The sequence below is a fragment of the Pseudorca crassidens genome, chromosome X (assembly GCF_039906515.1).
Source record: "Pseudorca crassidens isolate mPseCra1 chromosome X, mPseCra1.hap1, whole genome shotgun sequence".
NCBI lineage: Eukaryota > Metazoa > Chordata > Mammalia > Artiodactyla > Delphinidae > Pseudorca > Pseudorca crassidens.
Window position 1 is genome coordinate 80,559,364 of NC_090317.1, and position 24,182 is coordinate 80,583,545.

The 24,182-nt window shown below is 36.2% G+C and overlaps 1 long non-coding RNA gene and 1 pseudogene across 1 annotated transcript in view; one reads left to right on the forward strand and one right to left on the reverse strand.

Moving 5' to 3' along the window:
• LOC137217213 (uncharacterized) overlaps positions 1–24,182 on the forward strand; it is a 236,464-nt gene that overhangs the window by 120,822 nt on the left and 91,460 nt on the right. The gene's annotated exons all lie outside the window — the stretch shown is intronic.
• LOC137217264 (NADH dehydrogenase [ubiquinone] flavoprotein 3, mitochondrial pseudogene) lies at positions 21,515–21,860 on the reverse strand (annotated as a pseudogene).

Genomic DNA, 24,182 nt, shown 5'->3' on the forward strand with positions numbered 1-24,182 from the left:
ACATTTATTATATTACCCCCAGTCTATTTCCAAGATTTTGTATCGTCTTTACTATCATTACTCTGAATTCTTTTTCAGGGAGACTGCCTATTTCCTCTTCATTTGTTTGATCTTGTGGGTTTTTCCTTGCTCCTTCATCTGCTGTAGGTTTCTCTGTCTTCTCATTTTGCTTAACTTACTGTGTTTGGTGTCTCCTTTTCGCAGGCTGCAGGTTCATAGTTCCTGTTGTTTTTACTATCTGCTCACAGTGGCTTAGGTTCGTTCCATGTGTTGTGTAGGGTTCCTGGTGGAGGGGGCCGGTGCCTGTGTTCTAGTGGATGAGGCTGGATCTTGTCTTTCTGGTGGGCAGGATCGTGTCAGGCAGTGTGTTTTGGGGTGTCTGTGACCTTATTTTGATTTTAGGCAGCCTCTCTGATAATGGGTGGGGTTGTGTTCCTGTCTTACTATGTGTTTGGCGTAGGGTTTCCAGCACTGTAGCTTGCTGGTCGTTGAGTGGAGCTGGTTCTTATCTTTGAGATGGAGATCTCCAGGAAATGTTTCGCCATTTGATATTACATGAGGCCTGGAGGTCTCTGGTGGACCAATATCCTGAATTCAGCTCTGCAACCTCTGCAGCTCAGGCCTGACACCAGCCTGGAGAACCAAGACACTGTCAGCCATGTGGCTCAGAAGAAAATGGAGAAAAAAAGAAAGAAACAAAGAATAAAATAAAATAAATTCATTAAAATAAAAAATAAAAAGTAATAAAAAAAGAAAGAAGGAAAGAAGAGAGCAATGAAACCAAAAAACAAGTCCACCAATGATAACAAGCACTAAAAATTATACTGAAAAAAGCCAGAAAGCAAAAAATGGACAGAGAGAACCCTAGGGCAAATAGTAAAAGCAATGCTATATAGACAAAGTCAAACAAAGAAGCATACACATACACACTCACAAAAAGAGAAAAAGGAAATATATATATATATATATATATATATATATATATATATATATATATGAAAAAAGGAAGAGGGAAATGAATTCAATAAACAAATCTACCAATGATAATAAACTCTAAATACTAAACTAAGATAAAAATAAAAGCAGAAACAAATTAGATGCAGAAAGCAAACCCCAAATCTACAGTTGCTCCCAATGTCCACTGCCTCAGTTTTGGGATGATTCATTGTCTAATTCAGGTATTCCACAGATGCAGGGTACATCAAGTTGACTGTAGAGATTTAATCTGCTGTTCCTGAAGCTGCTGAGAGAAATTCCCCTTTCTCTTCTTTGCTCACACATCTCCTGGGCTTCAGCTTTGGATTTGGCCCTGCCTCTATGTGTAGGACACCTGAGGTCCTCTGTTCTTTCCTCAGAGAGGACAGGGTTAAAGTAGTAGCTGATATGGGGGCTCTGGTTCACTCAGGCCGGGGATAAGTAGGGGTACAAAATGTGGGGTGAGCCTGCCTTGGCAGAGGCTTGCCTGATGTTGAAACAGCCTGAGGCTTACCATTTGTTCTCCCGGGGAAATTGTCCCTGGATCACGTGACTCTGGCAGTGGCAGGTTGCACACGCTCTTGGGAGAGGAGGTGTGGATAGGGAGCTGTGCTTGCACACAGGCTTCTTGTTGGCTACAGCAGCAGCCTTATCATTTCATGCCTGTCTCTGATGTCTTCACTGATAGCCGCATCCCATGCCTGTCTCTGGAGCTTGTTTAGCCGGTGTTGTTAGTCCCCTCTCCTCACACACCCTGAAACAATGATCTCTTGCCTCTTAGGCAGTTCCAGACTTTTCCCAGGACTCCCTCACAGCTAGCTGTGGTGCAGTAGCCCCCTTCAGAGTGTTCACACAGCCAATCCCAGTCCTCTCCCTGGGATCTGAGCTCTGAAGACAGAGACTAAGCTCCCAGCCCCTGCCTGACCCTGCGGGTGAGCAGACAAGCCTCTCGGGCTGGTGAGTGCTGGTCGGCACTAACCCCCGTGTGGGAATGTCTCCACTTTGCCCTCTGCACCCCTATTGCTGCACTCTCCTCTGTGGCTCCAAAACTTCCCCCCACCACCCCCTCCTGTCTCCGCCATTGAAGGGTCTTTCTAGTGTGTGGAAACTTTTCTTTCTTCACAGCTCCCTCCTAGAGGTGCAGGTCCTGTCCTTATTCTTTTGTCTCCGTTTTTCCTTGTTTCTTTTGCCCTACCAAGGTACGTGGGGAGTTTCTTGCTTTTGGGGAAGTCTGAGGTCTTCTTCCCTCGTTCAGTAGGTGCTCTGTAAGAGTTGTTCCACACGTAGATGTATTTCTGATGTATTTGTGGGGAGGAAGGTGATCTCCATGTCTTACTGCTCTGCCATCTTGAAGGTCTGTCCAGAAATTTTTTGATAATATCCAATAACTACTGGTGTTAAGCATACTTACCTGTAGGCAAATTATAAATATTTTGAATTATTTGAATTTGTTGTTAGTGTGAGCACTTAAATAATATTAAAATAGTTGGTTTTTATAAAGATGTTTGTAAAACAATATTCTCTGCTGTCCTGTCCCCACATCTGTCCTGAAGTGATAAAATGTAAATTTTGACTCTGCATCAATTAAAATGGGGGCAGTTACTTTAATAGATCCCTCTGTCTCTGATTGCAGTGGTGTGTGATTGATGAACTCCAGGTGGTGGGGTCTTGCTCTCTTAGGCTGTGAAAAAGATGACCCAAGGGCTGGAAGCCCTGGATATGCATTCCCCTTGTTCTCTACCTGTTGTGCCTACCTTTGGGTGTTGTGTTTCCTGCTAAAATTTTAAACCTCTTCTTTGGGATTCTGGAACTTAGGAATGGTGGTTACTAGAAGAAAACAGTATATTTGCTTAAGTGTCCATTCAGAATTTCATACAGTGGAAAGTTACTCTTCATAAATCTACTTTGCACATAACTCTAATTAAGCTTCCTTTGAGTTGGAATTGGCAGCTGTTTACTGATGTGTATTGGAAACATACACAGCTTAAAGAGGATTTAGAAAAGAACCAAATGACATAGGAAACTTCAAGGGAACATCAAATAAATCGAAATTTTAATCTACATCCTTGTTAGCATTTCTTATCATGGAAAGAAAATAGTGTTGAAAATACCCAATATGGTAGCATGACACCTTTTATGAAATATTTTTTTTTAGATTCATCATGATCCTGAGCACTCTACCTAAGAGGAATTAATGCAGGCTTGAAGGAGATGTTTCTGAATTACTGTTAGGTAAAGCCTACTGACATAAGACCCAAAGGTAGACAAAGAAAAAATACATAAGTATAGCAATGTATGTTCCCTTATCCCTTCCTCTCCTGGCTCCACGATTCTGAGCTACATGGATCTTATGAAAATAACATGACAAAGTAAATGGAGTATCATTATGGAAGCACAGATTTATTGCCCAAACCAGCTTAGAGCAGAATAGTTGCTAGTCTTACCAATGTCAGTATCTATAATGAACTTTAATTACCTCAGGTATGGAAGAAAACTCAGCTGGGATTTTCTAGGTATTGAGCAATTGGGGAGAGACTATGGAGACATGGGTAAAGGGAAGGGGAAAGTTTCTGTGGCCTTCATATACTGGCAGAAAAAGTTTTAGCATGGGTAAAAGCTCCTATCTGATGTGATTATGCCTTCACTTGCTCCCAGTCAAGGTTATGCTGTTTTGGAGAAGTTTTTTTACCATTGTCTTGCATCCATAAAAAACTACCATTTTTGTTCCCTTGACTGCCCAGGGTAGATTATGCTGTTTTTAAAAGGGCCCTTGTTTAAGTTACTTGTAATTATATTCTGTCTTCTGAGGTACTGACAACTACAGTGAATTTCCTGTCACCTGCTAATTTAATTGAGTTCTGTAAAGCAGTTTTTCACAAAAAGAAAGAAACTTGATCTTCTTGGGATCCAGACACTGATTAAATGTTCCTGAAGAGATTTATGATCTATACATCCAAAAGTAATACTCAGATTAAAAGCTACTCACCGGGCTTCCCTGGTGGCGCAGTGGCTGGGAGTCCGCCTGCCGATGCAGGGGACACGAGTTCGTGCCCCGGTCTGGGAAAATCCCACATGCCGCGGAGCGGCTGGGCGTATGAGCCATGGCTGCTGAGCCTGTGCTCCGCAATGGGAGAGGCCACAAGAGTGAGAGGCCCGTGTACTGCAAAAAAAAAAAAAAAAAAAAAAAAAAGCTACTCACCACCAATTAAATCTGGATTGAATCTTCAGTTTGTTTTAAATTTGGAATTAATATTAGTGAAGGTGATAATCCTCTCTCTATATTTTTATGGTCAACACCAACTATATTTATTTTGTTTTGCTCACTTTCTAATTAGAGAATAGTGTTCAAATAAGAATGTACTTAAGTAACTATGAAAATGGTTATAAATAAGCAGGGGAATTTTTTCTCAATTATTATATAACAGCATCTAGTAACTTTTTTGACCAGTATGAAAATCTATACTTGGTCTAGCAAACATTGTTGAATATGCTGTTATTTTAAACTAAATTCTACTGAATTCTGCTGTGTCTTGTCCCAAATGCTTTGTCCTATATTTAATAAAACTTAATTATGTGTGAAAACATGGTACCCCATTCTTGTTTTAGCCTGCATTTCTTTGATTACCATACAAGTTAAACAGTTTTTTATGTTTCTTATAACTACCTTCCTTCAGGATATCTTGACTTGTGTTGCAGTGGGCCTTCTTTCCCACCCCTCTCACTAGTAGCCCACATTGTTTAACACTGTTCTCTGATATTTTGAGATTCTGTTGTGTCAATCCCCTTTAGGGAGCAACACCTTGTATGTTGTAATTAGTGAAAATGTTTTCTTTGGAGTTATAATTGTCACTTTAAAAAAATAAACTGAGATTCCAGTTTGTAAATCAGTTTTATGACTGGTGTTTTCATGAACATATTCATTGGGGCGTAATCACAATAGCTTGAACTAAACGCAAAAAGATTTTTTAAGCTGCAAACCTGGGGAAGTGACAAATGGGGAAGTGGAAACTATACTGTTCAGCCTATTCAGGTAAATTTTGCTTATCTTGAGTTATAACCCTCTATATGCTCAACACTGCTAAGCACTGAGGGAGCTCTAGAAGTGCATATCTTCTGTTTCCGGAAGCTTATATTCTAATTAAGGAGTTTAAGCAGTTTCAGAGAGCATATAATTAAATGCTAAATTGTGTAATAAATAAGTTCTGCAGGAATTTAGAGAGGGAATAAGCTCCACTTGGACTTTTAAAATGACATAATCTAAGTGCTCATTTTATGTTTACAAAAATTGAAGCCTAGACCTGTTAAGAAACTTAGCCAGGGTCACAGAGCTCTTAGTCTCACAACTGGAACTAGAATCTGCATCTCCTGATTCATTTTAGCATCCTTTACACTAGAGAAAATTCCCAATTTGGACCCCAGTTAGTTCTCTTTTTTTTCACCACCCCCAACACCCCCGCATGGTGTCCATAGTTTATTCTCTACATCTGTGTCTCAATTTCTGCCCTGAAAACCAGTTCATCTGTACAATTTTTCTAGGTTCCACATATATGCATTAATATACGATATTTGTTTTTCTCCTTCTGACTTACTTCACTCTGTATGACAGTCTCTAGATCCATCCACGTCTCAACAAATGACCCAATTTCCTTCCTTTCTATGGCTGAGTAATATTCCATTGTATATATGTATCACACCTTCTTTATCCATTCGTCTGTCGATGGGCATTTGGGTTGCTTCCATGACCTGGCTATTGTAAATAGTGCTGCAATGAATATTGGTGTGCATGTGTCTTTTTGAATTACGGTTTTCTCTGGGTATATGCCCAGTACTGGGAATGATGTATCATATGGTAATTCTATTTTTAGTTTTTAAAGGACCCTCCATACTGTTTTCCATAGTGGCTGTATCAATTTACATTCACACCAACAGTGAAAGAGGATTCCCTTTTCTCCACACCCTCTCCAGCATTTGTTGTTTGTAGATTTTCTGATGATGACCATTCTAACTGTTGTGAGGAGATACCTCATTGTAGTTTTGATTTTCATTATTCTAATAATTAGTGATGTTGAGCATCTTTTCATGTGCTTCTTGGCCATCAGTCTGTCTTCTTTGGAGAAATGTCTATTTAGGGCTTCTGCCCATTTTTGGATTGGGTTGTTTGTTTTTTTAATATTGAGCTGCATGAGCTGTTTATATATTTTGGAGATTAACCCTTTGCCCATTGCTCTGTTTGCAAATATTTTCTCCCATTCTGAAGGGTGTTTTTTCGTCTTGTTTATGGTTTCCCTTGCTTTGCAAAAGCTTTTAGGGTCCCATTTGCTTATTTCTGTTTTTATTTCCATTACTCTAGGAGGTGGATTAAAAAAGATCTTGCTGTGATTTATGTCAAAGAGTGTTCTTCCTATGTTTTCTTCTAAGAGTTTTATAGTGTCCAGTCTAACATTTATGTCTCTAATCCATTTTGAGTTTATTTATATGTATGGTGTTAGGGAGTGTTCTAATTTCATTCTTTTACATGTGCCTGTCCAGTTTTCCCAACACCACTTATTGAAGAGACTGTCTTTTCTCCATTGTATATCCTTGCCTCCTTAGTCATAGATTAGTTGACCATATGTGAGTGGATTTATCTCTGGGCTTTCTATCTTGTTCCATTGATCTATGTTTCTGTTTTTGTGCCAGTACCATATTGTATGGATTACTGTAGCCTCATAGTATAGTTGGAAGTCAGGGAGTCTGATTCCCCCAGCTCCGTTTTTTTAACCTCAAGACTGCTTTGGCTATTCGGGGTCTTTTTTGTCTCTATACAAATTTTCAGATTTTTTTGTTTCAGTTCTGTAAAAACAGCCGTTGGTAATTTAATAAGATTGCACTGAATCTGTAGATTGCTTTGGGTAGTATAGTCATTTTCACAATATTGATTCTTCCAATCCAAGAACGTGGTATATCTCTCCATCTGTTGGTATCATTTTTAGTTTCTTTCATCAGTGTCTTATAGGTATATGCATACAGGTCTTTTGTCTCCCTAGGTAGGTTTATTCCTAGGTATTTTATTCTTTTTGTTGCAATGATAAATGTGAGTGTCACCTTAATTTCTCTTTCATATTTTTCATCATTAGTGTACAGGAATGCAAGAGATTTCTGTGCATTAATTTTCTACCCTGCAACTTTACCAAATTCATTGATTAGCTCTCCTAGTTTTCTGGTGGCTTCTTTAGGATTCTCTTTGTATAGTATCATGTCATCTGCAAACAGTAACAGTTTTACTTCTTCATTTCCAATTTGTATTCCATTTATTTCTTTTTCTTCTCTGATTGCTGTGGCTAGGACTTCCAAAATTATGTTGAATAAAAGTGGTGAGAGTGGGCATCCTTGTCTTGTTCCTGATCTTAGAGAAAATGCTTTCAGTTTTTCACCATTGAAAATGATGTTTGTTGTGGGTTTGTCATATATGGCCTTTTTTATGTTGAGGTAGTTCCCCTCTATGTCCACTTTCTAGAGAGTCTTTATCATAAATAGCTGTTTAATTTTGTCAGAAGCTTTTTCTGCATCTATTGAGATGATCATATGGTTTTTATTCTTCAATTTGTTAATATGGTGTATCACATTGACATATTTGCGTATATTGAAGAATGCTTGCATCCTTGGGATAAATCCCACTTAGTCATGGTGTATGATACTTTTAATGTGTTGTTGGATTCTGTTTGCTATTATTCTGTTGAGGATTTTTGCATCTATATTCATCAGAGACATTGGTCTGTAATTTTCTTTTCTTGTAGTATCTTTGCCTGGTTTTGGTATCACGGTGATGGTGGCCTCACAGAATGAGTTTGGAAGTGTTCCTTCCTCTACAATTTTTGGGAAGAGTTTGAGAAGGATTGGAGTTAGCTCTTCTCTAAATGTTTGATAGAATTCACCTGTGAAGCCATCTACTCCTGCACTTTTGTTTGTTGGAAGATTTTTAATCACACTTTCAATTTCATTGCTTATGATGGTCTGTTCATATCTTCTATTTCTTTCTGGTTCAGTCTTGAAAGGTTATACGTTTCTAAGAATTTGTCCATTTCTTCCAGATTGTCCATTTTATTGGCATAGAGTTGCTTGTAGTAATTTCTCATGATCTTTGGTATTTCTGCAGTGTCAGTTGTTACTTCTCCTTTTTCATTTCTAATTGTATTGATCTGAGTCCTCTCCCTCTTTTTCTTGATGAGTCTGGCTAATGGTTTATCAATTTTGTTTATCTTCTCAAAGAACCAGCTTTTGGTTTTATTGTTCTTTGTTATTGTTCTTTGTTTCTATTTCATTTATTTCTGCTCTGATCTTTATGGTTTCTTTCCTTCTGCTAACTTTGGGTTTTGTTTGTTCTTCTTTCTCTAGTTCCTTTAGGTGTAATGTTAGATTGTTTATTTGAGATTTTTCTTGTTTCTTGAGGTAGGCTTGTACAGCTATATACTTCCCCCTTAGAACTGCTTTTGGTGCATCCCATAGGTTTTGGATCATCGTGTTTTCATTGTCATTTGTCTCTAGGTATTTTTTGATTTCCTCTTTGATTTCTTCAGTGGTGATTTAGTATTGTATTATTTAGCCTCCATGTGTTTGTTTTTTTACGTTTTTTTCCCTGTAATTCATTTCTAATCTCATAGTGTTGTGGTCAGAAAAGATGCCTTGATATGATTTCAATTTTTTAAAAATTTACTGAGGCTTGATTTGTGACCCAAGATATGATCTATCCTGGAGAATGTTCTGTGTGCACTTGAGAGGAAATTGTAATCTGCTGTTTTTGGATGGAATGCCCGATAAATATCAATTAAATCTATCTGGTCTATTGTGTCATATAAAGCTTCTGTTTCCTTATTTATTTTCATTTTGGATGATCTGTCCATTGGTTAATTGAGGTGTTAAAGTCCCTACTATTATTGTGTTACTGTCGATTTCCTCTTTTATAGCTCTTAGCAGTTGCCTTATGTATTGAGGGGCTCCCATGTTGGGTGCATATATCTTTATAATTGTCATATCTTCTTCTTGGATTGATCCCCTGATCATTATGTAGTGTCCTTCCTTGTCTCTTGTAACATTCTTTATTTTAAAGTCCACTTTATCTGATATGAGTATTGCTAGTCCAGCTTTTTTTTGATTTCCATTTGCACGGAATATCTTTTTCCATCCCCTCACTTTAAGTCTGAATGTGTTCCTAGGTCTGAAGTGGGTCTCTTGTAGACAACATATATATGGGTCTTGTTTTTGTATCTATTCAGCCAGTCTGTGTCTTTTGGTTGGAGAATTTAATCCATTCATGTTTAGAGTAATTATCAATATGTATGTTCCTATTACCATTTTATTAATTGCTTTGGGTTTGTTTTTGTAGGTCCTTTTCTCCTCTTGTGTTTCCCACTTAGAGAAGTTCCTTTAGCATTTGTTGTAGAGCTGGATTGGTGGTTCTGAATTCTCTTAGCTTTTGCTTGTCTGTAAAGCTTTTGATTTCTCCTTTGAATCTGAATGAGATCCTTGCCAGGTAGAGTAATCTTGTTTGTAGATTCTTCCCTTTCATCACTTTAAGTATATCATGCCACTCCCTTCTGTCTTGTAGAGTTTCTGCTGAGAAATCAGCTGTTAACCTTATGGGAGTTCCCTTGTATGTTATTTGTCATTTTTCTCTTGCTACTTTTAATAATTTTTCTTTGTCTTTAATTTTTGCCAATTTGATTACTATGTGTCTCGGCATGTTTGTACTTGGGTTTATCCTGTATGGGACTTTCTGCCCTTCCTGGACTTGGGTGGCTATTTCCTTTCCCATGTTGGGGAAGTTTTCTACTATAATCTCTTCAAATATTTTCTCTGGTCCTTTCTCTCTCTCTTCTCCTTCTGGCACCCTTATCATGCGAATGTTGTTGCATGTAATGTCCCAGAGGTCTCTTAGGCTGTCTTCATTTATTTTCATTCTTTTTCCTTTATTCTGCTCTGCAGCAGTGAATTCCACCATCTCTCTTTCAGGTCACTTATCCATTCTTCTGCCTCAGTTATTCTGCTATTGATTCCTTCTAGTGTAGTTTTCGTTTCAGGTATTGTATTGTTCATCTCTCTTTGTTCTTTCATTCTTCTAGGTCTTTGTTAAACATTTCTTGCATCTTCTCGATCTTTGCCTCCATTCTTTTTCCAATGTCCTGTATCATCTTCACTATCATTATTTTGAATTCTTTTTCTGGAAGGTTGCTTATCTCCACTTCATTTAGATTTTTTTCTGGGGTTTTATCTTGTTCCTTCATCTGGTACATTGCCCTCTGCCTTTTCATCTTGTCTGTCTTTCTGTGAATGTGGCTTTTGTTCCACAGGCTTCAGGATTGTAGTTCTTCTTGCTTCTGCTGTCTGCCTTCTGGTGGATGAGGCTATCTAAGAGGCTTATCCAGTTAGTTCTTAGACAATGAGTTTGAGAGGAAACATTAAGCCAGATGCTTATTTTCCATAGGTCTAAGTAATATTTCAGCATTACATTCATGGAAACCCATTGAATACTAATGAAATATTAAAATTGATCATAAAATAAATGAAAATTAAATAACTATATTTATTTACAAGTTAATATTAAATATATAAAATCAGTTAAGGTTTTAAAAGCTGCATATAAATATCCCTTTTAGGGAAAAGTTTCACATAACTAGGTTGACTTAACATTCTTAAATATGAGTCGAAAAAATTGGGACTAAATATGACTTCATTTTTATCTGGTAGGTATCTCTGAAGCAATTCATCATTGTTCCAAGAACCTTTGGATTTAATTCAAAATTAGGGTTCTCTGTTTTGAATTTTTTTCTTGAAATTTAATATGCATGCATGTTTCTGAAGGTGTTTTAATGGCATATGTTTGCAAAAAGGCGTTTTCCAAGGCAAAGCCAAGTCACTTCACTTCTAGACAGGCTTGCCAGTGATGGCAACTGATACAATGGAAAGGAATTTGGATTTCAGTGATGACATCAACAGAGTTATTAGGCAGTCTAATAGGATGTTGGTGAAGGGCCACTACTCAAGGTATTTTAAATCAGGGATTTCCTATATATCTTATTGGATATAAGGGCTGAAGAAGAAGAAGGAATAAAGTTTAGGTTTAAAGAGATGGAATTGCTGTGTATTGGGCAGAAATGGGGAAATGCAAAATTAAATACTACTACTGCTTCTGATAAAAATAAAACAGGCATGTTTTTATTGGGGTATGTGGGGACAATAGAGATGCTTTCCTTGAATGAAGATTTGGGGCCCTTCAGTTGATGTCATGTCTAAGTGCTGACAGCCCACCTTGAGCCCACACACATCACTCTTCCCTTCCCATCAGCCCTCACTCCACAGTGGCCAGATTTATGACTTCCTCTTACACTTGGAACACACTGACTTCAAGCAGTTGTCTCAGTGATGCTTTCCATTTGTTTTTTCTTGAGACCAAGCCAGAGCAAAGCTGGTTGAGATGTAACCAATCTGCCAGATGCTGCTGGATGTTATTTTCTACTCTCTAGGGAAAAGCATTGTTTTTCAGTGAAAATTGCAATAATTTCTTATGAAAACTATTCCTGGAAAGTTGACTGAAAGAAAGAAATGTGAAAAACCTAAGAAGCCTTTGGATATATGAGGTTCTAGGAGACAGTGTTTTTGTGTGTCAGAAACATCTATGTAGGCTGGAAAAAATTGATGAGCAAATAGTGGATGTGTCATGCAAGAAGTATTTAGACTTGGTGTTATTGTGGATTTTTTTCTCAATTCCTACTACCATGCCAATTTCCTCTACTGTGAGTATATTCTTAATTGGAGCATACCTCTTCCAGAGTTTGCCTGTATTACATAGAAGTATTTTACTCCACTTGTCTTATTACCTTTCTAAGATATGAACTCTTTGAGGGCTGCTTCTTATTTCTCACTGTGTCCAAAAAAGTCCTTAAGATAGGCACTTGCATAATGGTAGGGCCTCAACCATTATTTGTTGAAATGATTTGCATGAGTGGAATTATTATATAAGGCAGAGTATGAGAGAAATAGGAGAGGAAGTAATGATATAGAGAAGGTCAGAGGACAAATAACACAGGAAGAAGGGCATGAGAATGAAGTAGTTTTTGAGAGAGCTTAAATAGTAAAAGATATAAGAGAAAACTAGTGAAAGGGAAGAAAGAAGGTGTAAACTAAAGATGTGATATCAGTTGAAGAAGGTCTGTGAAAGTAAGAATTAATTTCTTGTGTGTAATATCTAATATCTGCTTTCCCAGTTTTTTAAAATTTGTAGTCAAATTTCAATGTTAAATATTCATTGGATACTTAGCTGCATATTTTAACAAATATAAAAGTATCTTTCACTAGCAACAGAATGGAACTTCTTCAACCTGATAAACCGCCTCTACAAAAATCATGCAGGTAACACCATCTTTGACCATTTAAGATTGCATGCTTCCCCTAAGATCAGGAACAATACAGGGAGATTTTCCCTTTTGACTTATATTCAGGATTAAATAGACATTCTAGCCAGTGAATTATGGAAAGAAAAAAATACGGCACCTAGATTTGGAAGGAAGGAGTAAAATTGTCTTTTTTTTTTGCAGACTACATGGTCACCTATTTAGAAAATATAATGGAATATAGAAAAAAGCTTCTAATACTAATATGTGAGTTTAGCAAGCTTGCAAGACATAAGATGAATACACAGCATTCAATTGTATTTCTGTATACTAACAATGAAAAATGGGAAATTAAAAAAACAGTGCCAAAATATGAAATACTTTGGTGTAAATATGATAAGATATGTGAGCAACATATACACTGGAAACTATAAAACACTGCTGAAAGCAATTTAATAAGACCTAAATAAACTGAATGCAATACTTTATTCATTAGCCAGAAGACTATATTTTTTAAAACTATGAATATGTATATTTTCTATAAACAATATTGACAAGCTAGTTCAGACTGCCCTCTGATCTCTCAGACCTTAGTATAGGATTATATTAATCATTAGTTCATGTATTTCAATCACTGTTTTTTACATTAAAAAAAATTTTATTGAAGTATAGTTGCTTTAATTTTTTTGTTATTTTCTACTGTACAGCAAAGTGAATCAGCTATATGTATACATATGTCCCCTCTGTTTTGGATTTCCTTCCCATTTAGGTCACCACAGAGCATTGAGCAATCCCCTGTGTGATATAGTAGATTCTCATTAGTTTTCTATTTTATACATAGTATCAATAGTGTTTATATGTCAATTCCAATCTCCCAATTGTTAAGATGTCTTTTCTCCTTAAATATATCTATAAATTAAATGCAATCCCAATTAGAATCTGAGCATGTTATTTTGTAGAAATTGACAAGATTATTATATATTTCATATAGAAATACAAAGGTTCTAGAATCACCAAAACAATTTGAAGAAAAACAAAGTTGTAGGGATAACTCTACTTAATTTCAAGAATTATTGTAAAGCTACAGTTATCAAAGTAGTGTGGTATTAGCCTAAAGACAAAGAAATAGATCAACGGCACATAAGATATAGCCCAGAATAAACCTACACATAGAGGGACAACTGACTTTTACAAATGTTTAAAAGCAATTCATTGGAGAAAATAGAATTTTGTAAACAAACGATGATAGAGCAAACTTATATCTGTAGTGAAATGTTATGAACTTTGATCCATTCTTATGCTATACCCCAAAATTTTTCAAAACAGATCACACACCTAAATGGAAAACCTAAAACTATAAAACTCATTGAACAAAACAGGAGCAAATCTTTGTAACTTTGATTTAAGCAAGAGTTTTAGGTACCACTTAAAAAACATAATTTATAAAAAAAATAAATTGATACAGTTGACTTCATCAAAATTTAAAACCTCTGCTCTTTGAAAGACACCATTAAGAAAATTGAACAGGCTTCCCTGGTGGCACCGTGGTTGAGAGTCCATCTGCTGATGCAGGGGACGCAGGTTCGTGCCTCGGTCTGGAAAGATCCCACATGCCACGGAGTGGCTAGGCCCATGAGTCATGGCCGCTGAGCCTGCGTGTCCGGAGCCTGTGCTCCACAATGGGAGAGGCCACAAGAGTGAGAGGCCCGCGTACCGCAAAAAAAAAAAAAAGAAAATTAAACGACAAGCCATAGAATAGAATATATTTCCCAGTGGTATAGCTAATAAAGACCTTGTATCCGTGATATATAAAGAAATCTCAAGCTCAATAAAAAGCAAACAACCTAATGAACTTAAGCAAAATATTTGAATACATACTTCACCACTGAAGATATATGAATGGCAAGTAAGCACACAAAAAGATGTTTCACATCATTAGGTGTAATGGAAATGCAAATTAAACCACAATGAGATGCCATTACAAACCGAGTATTATAGCTACAATTGAAAAAGACTGACCTCATCAAGTGTTGCCAAGGATGTGCAAGAACTGGAACTCCAAAACAATGCTAGTGGAAATGTAAAATGGCACAATCACTTTGAAATACAGTTTGACAGTTTCTTAAAAATGTAAACAGCCAACTACCAGGTGATCCACACTCTCCACTGCTAGATATTTACCCAAGGGAAAAAAAGAAATGGCTGTCCATGCAAACACATGGACATGAATGTCCATAACATTTTTGTTGCTAATCATCCACAAATGGAACAACTTAAATATCTATCAGTGGATGAATAGGTAAGCAAATTGTGATATATTCATAGAATTGAATACTACTCAGCAATAAAGATGAATGAGCTACCAATAAGTATTGCTGAACATAAAAATAACTATGCTGAATGAAAGAGGAAACAAAGTGAAGAGCATGTATAAGATTATTCAATTTATATAAAACTCCAGAAAATTCAAACTAATTTGTAATGACAGAGAGCACCTCAGCTGACCAGCATCAAAGAGACATGGGGAAACTTTTGGAGATAATGGAAAGGTTCACTCTCCTGGTTGTGGTGATGGTTTCTCAATTATCAAAACGTATGAATTTATACATTTTAAATATTTACAGTTTATTTTATTTTAATTATACCTCAAAAAGGTTCTCTAAAAATAAGTTTTTAAAATTAATTAATTAATTTGTTTATTTATTTATTTTTGGCTGTGTTGGGTCTTTGTTGCTGTACATGGGCTTTCTCTAGTTGCAGTGAGTGGGGGTTACTCTTCATTGTGGTGCACGGGCTTCTCTTGTTGTGGAGCATGGGCTCTAGGTGCACAGGCTTCAGTAGTTGTGGCACGCTGGTTCAGTAGTTATGGCTCATGGGCTCTAGAGTGCAGGTTCAGTAGTTGTGGTGCAGGGACTTAGTTGCTCCGTGGTATGTGGGATTTTCCTGGACCAGGGCTCAAACATGTGTCCCCTGCATTGGCAGGCAGGTTCTTAACCACTGTACCACCAGGGAAGTCCCTAAAAATAACTTTTTTTAAAAAATTTTTTGCGGTACGCGGGCCTCTCACTGTTGTGGCCTCTCCCTTTGCGGAGAACAGGCTCCGGATGCGCAGGCTCAGCGGCCATGGCTCACGGGCCCAGCCGCTCCGCGGCATGTGGGATCTTCCCGGACCGGGGCACGAACCCGTGTCCCCTGCATCGGCAGGCGGACTCTCAACCACTGCGCCACCAGGGAAGCCCTAAAAATAACTTTTTAAAGACCTTTTGAAAAATAATGTCATGGAAAGCAAAAACTATATTACAGATAATATAGAAAGGAGAAATCTAGGTACTCCTGAGTTTACCACATCATGTTAAACTCAAGTAAAGAGCAGATAATTAAAAATTAAAATATCTTTGGAACAGGAGTGCATTTTTGGAAATTATATTTAAATTTGAATAAATCTGAAATTTATTATCTGAATTCTCAATATTTCAAATATCATCATAGATCCTCCATTAAATTTTGATTCAGAACTCAACCAATCCTCCTCTCTAAATTTCCTTCCTGACTAATTTACATCTCCCCAGAGAAATGAAAAATTTCTGTTCCTAAGAACTTTCTAGTGAATCTAATTGATTTATTAAACATACAAATTGGTAAATATTATTAGGGCAACCAAACTTTAGCTGATAGCTAATAAACCAATTAAACCTTATATTCCAAATTGCCTCAGAATACGTTACCAAAAGTAAAGTGAAAAGTGAATTGTTACAAAGAGGGGGTAAGTGATGAGGGTAGGGGTTATAATTGCTAAATGTTAAGGTAAAACTTTGGAGTTTCTTTCTTTCTTCTCTTCCTGTTTCTGGTATCTTCTCTGTAGAAATAAAGTACTCTATTCTACTCTAAAGTCACTGAAGCAAAATTATTTTAGCAAGCTACAGGCTGTTAAATAAAGTGGTCACTGGAATGGTCCTGAGGTGAAATAGTCCTGACAAGCCACCATGATAAATAACCAGAGGACCTTTTACACTAGTACTCCAGAGAGTAAGAATAATCTGCCAGGAAGTTATCGTGGCCCCAGGCAAAATTTAGCTATTTGATTTACTGAATAATATTTTACAGAGGTCTACATGTAAGGCTAAATTTTAATATTGATTACTAGGTTTCAAAAAATATTGGGGAGGTTTATTTCTTCAAAATTGTTGTTAACATTTTAAAATAAAAACTTTATTTGATATTAAGTTCAGCAGTAACCAAAAGCTTTTGTCAGGGTATTGTTGAAGAAGAAAATAAATGACCTTATATTATTTTATATAACTCTGAAGTGAGTTTACAGAGTGGACCTTTTAGCCAAAGTAGAATTAGTACAAAAGTAAAAAAAATCAGTGAAGTTTTTTGACACGTAAATGTTTGTTATTGGAATTACTGCCTCACTAACTTGCTTTTATCTTCCCTCACTCTGGGCAGGAAGGGAACAGTTTAGAGAGAATAGCAATAGCTCTTTCCTGACACAAAACCAAAGGAATTGCAATCTGAAAGGTAATGATTTGGTGAGGTGGCTTATGGAAATGAAAAAATTCTAAGTTCTGCTACTGAGCATGTATTTTTGGTTTCAACCCAGCAAATATTTGTAAGATTTATAGCATCACTCAAGAGAAAGAGCAGAGTCTAGAGGGTTTGATTTCACGCATTGCTAAGATCCAGAAAGGGAATTGGAACTTTGAATATGACTACATAGGTATTAAAATAGATCAGACTTGAAGAAAAATGCTGTTTTTAATCCAGTTGATATTGAGAGGCCTTGAAGTACCACTTAAAATTTTCTTTTATTCCCCATCAGCGAATTAAAATGAGAAAAATAGTAGGAGACAATGAATGTTACATGGTTTTGTAATTTAGGTAGGATTATCTCAAGCTTCCTTGGAGTTTTAACCCTTTACCACCCTTCTCTCTCTTTCCCTTTTTCTCCTCTTTATTTACCTTTCACCTAAATCATTTTATATTACAAGGTTTTATTAAATTTTATGTTTCTGTTATCTTTTCTTTTGGGCACCAAAGTTGCTGGATTGAAACCCAGTTTGGTATTCCTCCTCTTTTTCTCAGACTAGTGTTTTCTGAGTACTAACTCCTGTAGGAGAGGAAAATGTTTTCCTTGACCCTCTTAGGGTCCCTACCTACATCTTAAAATTGACAAATGTACTGGAAGAAAAACAGAAATATCGATCAATGGAAACAGGATAGAAAGCCCAGAGATAAACACACGCACATATGGTCACCTTATCTTTGATAAAGGATGTAAGAATAGACAGTGGAGAAAAGATAGACTCTCCAGTAAGTGGTTCTGGGAAAACTGGACAGCTACATATGAAAAATGAAATTAGAACACTCCTTAACACCATACACAAAAATAAACTCAACATGGATTAAAGACTGACATGTAAGACCAGTCACTATAAAACTCTTACAGGAAAACATAGGCAGAACACTCTATGACATAAATCACAGCAGGATCCTTTTTGACCCACCTCCTACAGAAATGGAAATAAAAACAAAAATAAACAAATGGGACCTACTGAAACCTAAAACCTTTTGCAAGCAAAGGAAACCACAAACAAGATGAAAAGACAACCCTCAGAATGGGAGAAAATATTTGCAAATGAAGCAGCTGACAGAGGATTAATCTCCAAAATTTACAAGCAGCTCATGCAGCTCAATATCAATCAAACAATCAACCCAATCCAAAAATTGGCAGAGGACCTAAACAGACATTTCTGCAAAGAAGATATACAGATTGCCAACAAACACATGAAAGAATGCTCAACATCATTGATCATTAGAGAAATGCAAATCAAAACTACAATGAGGTATCATCTCATACCAGTCAGAATGGCCATCATCAAAATATCTACAAACAATAAATGCTGGAGAGGGTGTGGAGAAAAGGGAACCCTCTTGCACTGTTGATGGGAATGTAAATTGATTCAGCCACTATGCAGAACAGTATGGAAGCCCCTTAAAAATGTAAAAATAGAACTATCATACAACCTATCAATCCCACTACTGTGGATATACCCTGAGAAAACCATAATTCAAAAAGAATCATGTACCAAAATGTTCATTGCAGCTCTATTTACAATAGCCAGGACATGGAAGCAACATAAGTGTCTATCAATAGATGAATGGATAAAGAAGATGTGGCACATACATACAATGGAATATTACTCAGCCATAAAAGGAAGTGAAATTGAGTTTTTTGTAGTGAAGTGGATGGACCTAGATTCTGTCATACAGAGTGAATTCAGAAAGAGAAAAACAAATACCATATGCTAACACATATATATGGAATGTAAAACACAAACAAAAAAATGGTCATGAAGAACCTAGTGGGAAGACATGAATAAAGATGCAGACTTACTAGAGAATGGACTTGAGGATAAGGGGAGGGGGAAGTGTAAGCTGGGACAAAGTGAGGGAGTGGCATAGACATATATACACTACCAAATGTAAAATAGATAGCTTGTTGGAAGCAGCTGCATAGCACAAGGAAATCAGCTATGTGCTTTGTGACTACCTAGGGGGTGCGATAGGGAGGTGAGAGGGAGGGAGATGCAAGAGGGAAGAGATATGGGGATATATGTTTATGTATAACTGGTTCACTTTGTTATAAAACAGAAACTAACACACATTGTAAAGCGATTATACTCCAATAAAGATGTTTAAGAAAGAAAAAAGACTCCATTTAGAATTTGATTTCGGGAAGTTGTCAAAAATGTCAAAAAAATTGACTAGAATCATAAGTTACTATGAAACAATACTTAGTTATCTATTTAACAAAAGTGGTAATAAAAGAACTCAATGGTAAATAGAGAATATTACATAATTATGAAAGCAAAACAAAACAGAAGTTTAGTTCTTTAACATTTTGGAGGTTCAGTTTACTTAATAATTCTAAGACCTGATAAAGACAACATGAAGCATGGGAAATTGTTTTAAGACAGAAACTCTTGGCTTCCCAGGCAGATTACTAAAAAGATAATGAAAAAAATTTTTTTCTTTACAATTTCTTATTAAGAGCCGATCAGTAATCTGAAAAAAACTATCATTTTAATGGAGAGAAAATCATAGAATTGTTCTTTTTCTTTATCAGTGTACTATTAATACTAAGGCTAATATTAAAAAAGTTATAAAGGTGTCCATCCAATCTTAGCCAGCTTTGAACACACAAGATGAAGATTAATTTTCCAAGATTCCTTCTACAACTTTTATTTATAATGTCCATTCAGTTTTTGTCCTACTCTTTTTCTCTTTCTCATTCGGGACCAACCACTGATTCTACTTTAGGACAGAATTACTCTTTTTCCCTTAACAGAAGCATGTCTTTTATAGATTTCTTATTCAAAAACATCTTACTTTCATTGAATATAGAGTTTTTAAAAAGTTTACTCTATCATTCCTAATGGTTTTATTTACATACATTGATTATAATTTTATCCATTACTAATCTTTCTTTTACAGAGGAAACTAGGAATTTTGAATTGCCTGCCACGTACTATCATCCTGTAGCAAATATACGAATATATCATTTCATAATTTCTAATGGCATATGTCTTTTCATAGTACATTTTCTCATGTTTATTAACGCACTCATGTATATTTTTTCTATACCATATAAAACAAGTTGTCAAATTAGATAAGCTTATGTTCATCAGTTGATGTTTCAATATTTTATCTCGATTTGAAATGTTCTAGATATTCAATGAATATCCATCATTTAATTTATGTTAGTATAGTTTTAAGGTTTCAAGTTATTAACATATTTTTGAAACTATTTTTAAGTAGATATATCAAAAAGCATAATTATTGTTTAAAAGTTCATTTATAAATTACATTTATTTAATTCATTTGTTCTTAATTATGCCTGAATTGTTCATGAAAATTTCATGTGACATTAAACAAAACTAGCTATTATCTTATTTTTCTTGTTGACAAATCAGGCAGTATCAAAAATGTACAGAAGAAAAGAATATAAAATGTTAAACATATGGTTCTTCTCACTCTCTCACTGTATCTCTCTCTTTACTGTCACCCTTGGTATGTGTCAAGCAATTCATAAGTTGGCTTTATAGTTTTAAGATCTTAAACATTTAATAGAAATAACATAAGCTCGTTTGACTAGTCAACCTAGGTAGACGAAAATTGTATGTTTGTATTATATTTAATGCTGAGAACTTAAAGGCATGCCCTTTTCACCCCAACAATTTAAAAACTACCTCTATTTACCAAAGATTATCCCAGATTATGTGAACTTAAAAATTTGGGGTTAGTTTATATATTTCTGAGAGTTTTAAAAATACCTAATTTATATGGTAGCTCATTTATATCTAAGCCGATTTTAGTAGAACTTTTTTAAAGGATTTTATGCATAACATATAAGACAGATAAACATGCAGACATAAACAGAGATCTTGTTATAATTTTAGTTGTGTGTCAGGTATATTAACATAAAACTCATTAGTTTATTTCCTCTTTATATTTTTATTCAAACTGTTTCTGACACAAATGGTAAATAGGTAACTATTTACCAATATTTGTGGAGACTTTTAAGATTTTTCATGTGTTTAGTTTCCAAATAGCTTTTTGTTTTCTTTTTTCCTTCTGATGAGAATCATCTCCCTGAAGTTTGTATTTCAGCAGAAATGAACACAACATTGTAAAGCAATTATACTCCAATAAAGATGTTTTATAACTAACTAAATAAAAAATATACATCTATCAAATTTAAAAAAAGAGAGAGAGAGATGGCTTTCAGGACCTAGAGAAGACATGGTAGAAAATTTACATCTCAAAGGAACAGAGAAAGAATGTAAGTTTTCTCCAGAAAGGAGTTTGGGGGCTTATTTGTCTATTATCAGAGGTCTAAGGTAATTATCATTCAAATGTTCCTTCTTTTTCTTAAGTGCAGGAAAATTAATTATGTTTCCAATGTCTTGATCTTTTACAATATCTGCAAGCATTTTTAGGTGAGTAGAGGAAGTTTGGGGATTGATTAGCATCAGGTGGACTTTGAATTTCTTCTAGAACTGCTTTTCAGGTTTTGTAAAGATTTGTAAGAAAAGGATAGTTGTATTTTTTTTTCATGACTGCTGAGTGGATTTTATTTTTGCCAAGGATGCAGAAAGACACCGAAGGTTAAGATTTAAGCTGAGCTCTCAGTGGCGAGGTGACTCTCCTCCTGAAGAGGGCTGAAGCATCCTGAACTTCGAAAGCTCCAGGTTTAGGTCCAAGAATGTGTACGTGCTGTAATCATGATGCTGGAGATTCTTGTAGGTGGTGTTGTCAAACAGCTCAGCTGGGGTGGCAGCTGGCGTGGACTTTTTTGGTGGACTTTGCTTCTTGGGATTCGGTGGCAATCCCTTTTCATTCTTTCCTGATTCTGCAGAGAGAGAAACTGTAGAAACAAGTCCCCGAAACACTCCTGCTTCTAGGAGCACAGTCTGCTCCTCCTTGCCGCAGCAGAAGCGAGGCTGCTATGGCCATGACTCAGGCGCAGGCAGGGCGACCGGCCAGGCGGGTGCAGGTCGCACCGGACTGACGCGGCCACAGCGTGCTCAGGACAGTTGTTTTTTAATTCCTCAAATAACTGACTCACAGCCTGAATGATATCAAGGGGCTGACCCATTCATCCAGCTATATTAACTTTATATCAGGGAGAAAAGATCAAGCTAAGATGGTTAAAAAACTCCTGTGTTTTAGATTTAGAGTTGTGTGTCTTTGGAATGATTTAATAAATCCTCCCACAAAGACTTCACAATGTTTTCTTTTCCCTCTAAGTACATAGCTCTATTTTAGCTTGGGGGGAATAACTTTTAAAATGTATTTCTATCAGGCTCTGAATATCAGCCTCCAATTTGGCCAACATCAGACCTAGAGCTCCTTTAAAAAATCCTTTCAAGTATTTAAACTAAAGTTTTACCTATCAGGTGACTCAAAACCAAAACCAAAAACTAATCATGGATGCAAAAGTTGTTCCCAAAGAGGGTGCAAATGTGAAGGCTTCCCAAGATCCAGACCCACTCCCAAGATAGCCAAAAGAAAGAAAGACTTAACTCCCTAAGAGCTGGCAATTGTCAGTAGGACTTTAGTTGCAAATAGGGTGCAACACACATTTTTGTCCAGCCACATTCTTGGGGCCTTGAATCTGACAGTTAGCCACCTGCACATGCAAGAACCAATACTTGCATGTCCCAACACGTGGAAAGCCAAGTTGAGTCCTCAGAGCACAAAATGAGAGATAAATAAGAAAGCAATAGCTGTTCCCAGGAGGAAAGTAATCAATGGGTACCCCGCAAACCAAATTCACAGGAGTTACAAATTAAAGAACTAATTCTCCAATTTTTTTTGCTAATCTGAATTTGGGAAAGAAAAGACTTTTACCACACTTGCTCAACGGGTCCCCACAGGCAGAGATATGAAAGGCTGACATCGTAAGAATTCTTACCTACTGACAGCTGTTGCCAGAGGTCCAAGATCTCTGACTTCAGCTTCTGGACCAAGCAAGGTGTCTCCAAATGATGGAGTCCCTTAATAGTCACCAGAAACTCTAAGGGAGGAAAAGTTTTTCCTCGACCCTAATAGGGTCCCTGGCTGGGTTTGACAATTAAACTGACAAATATAGATTAACAGGTAAAATGCCTACAAATTTATTCAGTATAAGTTTCACATGAGACTGGAGACTTCATAAGGAAATGAAGACCAAAAGAAACATTTAGACATGCATATTTTATGCTATGTTTGATGAAGAATACACAGTCAAGGAGGAATATTATAGGTTAAAGAGTATGATGTAATTGTAGTAAACTGGGGGAGTCTTGGCAAAGCTGTTCTTGGTGTCCCTTTGTCTTTGGAGCTATGGATGTTCCTTTCCTTGTAGTGTAGGGAGGGCATCGCTCACATGAGGGTTTTATGTCCTGTTTCGGAGAAATGGGGGGAGTCAGAGTGACTTCCTGCTTCTGCAACTTTATCAAACTTTTTCAGCTTAAAATATTCAATATGGCAAGGTGCCATATTTTGCGATAGCACTTCCTGAACCCCATCACTCTCCAGTTAATTCTTTTCTGTTTTGCCCCTTATATCATTGGAAACTTCAAGTTGATCTCCTTTTCCTTTTTTTCTTCATGAGCCACATTTAAATGCATGGCACTTCACCAGATTTAATCAGCACTTCCCACTGTATTCTGAACACATTTACGGTGTACATTTAATTAATTTAGTTTCATCTTCTTTGCATCATTTGATAGTTGAGGATAAAGAAGAATCTCTATCCAAAACTTAAGCTTTTTTTGGAGTTAATTACTAAGAATAGCAACGTGTTAATAAGAATCGCCTTTCCCTGTCTTGGATGAACACATATGACATACATATGTATGTATGTCACAACATTTTTAATAAAGGCGAACTTGAATTTCATGAGATATAAATGATATCAAATGTTATATAAAATGAGTTTCTGAGTTAATTAGGGAAAGAAAGTAACTTGAGTAAACATTATGGAAAATAACCTAGGACACGTTAACTTAAAAAGGCTGTTTGCTTACATTTTGTGGCTATCTGTTTGTCAAAATTAAGACTTTAATAAATACCATGTAGAAAGTTTCTGGCACCAGGTAGAATTTTGTGATTTGGTTCAGTCCTACCTCTTGCCCTTCAAAGATTTTTCTGAATGACTAGTTTAGAATGCATCTATGATAATTTTCCAACTTTTTTTCTAGAAAAATTCTTAATTTTGGAATCATACAAATTTTTCCTCTGTTTCCCACTTTAGTATTGATTAGTACACACATTCTTATTCATTATAATATG